This window comes from Eptesicus fuscus, chromosome 12 (assembly GCF_027574615.1).
Source record: "Eptesicus fuscus isolate TK198812 chromosome 12, DD_ASM_mEF_20220401, whole genome shotgun sequence".
Classification (NCBI taxonomy): Eukaryota; Metazoa; Chordata; class Mammalia; order Chiroptera; family Vespertilionidae; genus Eptesicus; species Eptesicus fuscus.
Genome location: NC_072484.1, coordinates 39334657 through 39335729, shown reverse-complemented (window position 1 = coordinate 39335729; position 1073 = coordinate 39334657). Strand labels below are relative to the sequence as shown.

Below are 1073 nucleotides of genomic sequence, written 5' to 3'. Positions count from 1 at the left end.
CCTCAGGGAGCTGTGCATATCCGGCCCGCAGGCCTCCTGGCTCCTTCAGGTGGCGCTGCTCCAGTTTCCTGAGAGCTCATAGCCAGGGCCTCTACCCCACTCTACCCCCCACCCCGCTAGAGGTAAACGTAACAGCCATCTGCTACATAATCACCTTTCAGTAACTTAAAAGATGAGTAGAAATATTGTCAGCGTGACTTCTTCATGCGCACTAGTCAGGAGTAGCATTTGGAAGGTCTGTGTTGGAAAACACATCTCTATTGCAAGCGAGTGGGTTAGGGGGGCTGCAAAGGGATGCTCCCATAGCATCCGGAATTCGATCCATCTTTCAGACAGACCTTCTGGATATGGAAGATCAATGAAGAGGTGATAATATAGTTTAGTGTAAATAAAGTGTTCAAAATAAACCCAATGAGGATAGAAGTTAGCACACGAGACACTTTGGTTGCTGTTGCCCCTGACTGGCTAACCCCTAAGTGAGGCTGAGGTGTTTATTGGAGGACACTGTATAGAGCAAAACTTGATTCTGCCAGTGCCCAGAACACCTTGGCATGGTTTGTCATCTAGCTCAACTGATGGGAAAGCAACGGGAGGAGGTTGGTATGATGCTCTGCCTCCTTACCTATGAAATACATAAATTATCTGCCAATGTTTAATAGAGCAAGGGCTTAATAACAGATTTAAAGCTTATAGCCCCAGTAACACCTGACATAGCTGTGATGAATTGTCTAAACTTTGGATAGATTCAGTGTTTCATGTTACCCTCCTATCGGGGAGTTTCTTTCTTTCTTTTTTTTTTTTTTCTTGAGGGCCTTCTGGTACGAGCCGGAAGACCTGCTGGACAAATTCAAAAAGAGCTGTAAGCTGGGGAGTTTCTTTATGATCATAGTACCCTAGGGGAGGGCTGTGGAAACTTTACAGCAATGACCTTTGATTTTGCTTATTTTTCCAGGAGGATTCCGAGCTGGCTTTCTTGCCATCTAAGATTACTTCTTAAATGACCTCTAGCCTCACAGGTTCCAGGCTACCCTTGCAAATGTTTCCAAGAAGACAGCATGTGCTGCGCCCACCAT

General features: G+C 45.7%; 1 non-coding gene across 1 annotated transcript; it reads right to left on the bottom strand.

Moving 5' to 3' along the window:
* Window positions 1-806: 806 nt before the first annotated feature.
* Window positions 807-867, bottom strand: LOC114234495 (U7 small nuclear RNA). The gene has a single exon (XR_003620705.1). It is a non-coding gene; the product is annotated as a U7 small nuclear RNA (small nuclear RNA).
* Window positions 868-1073: the final 206 nt, after the last annotated feature.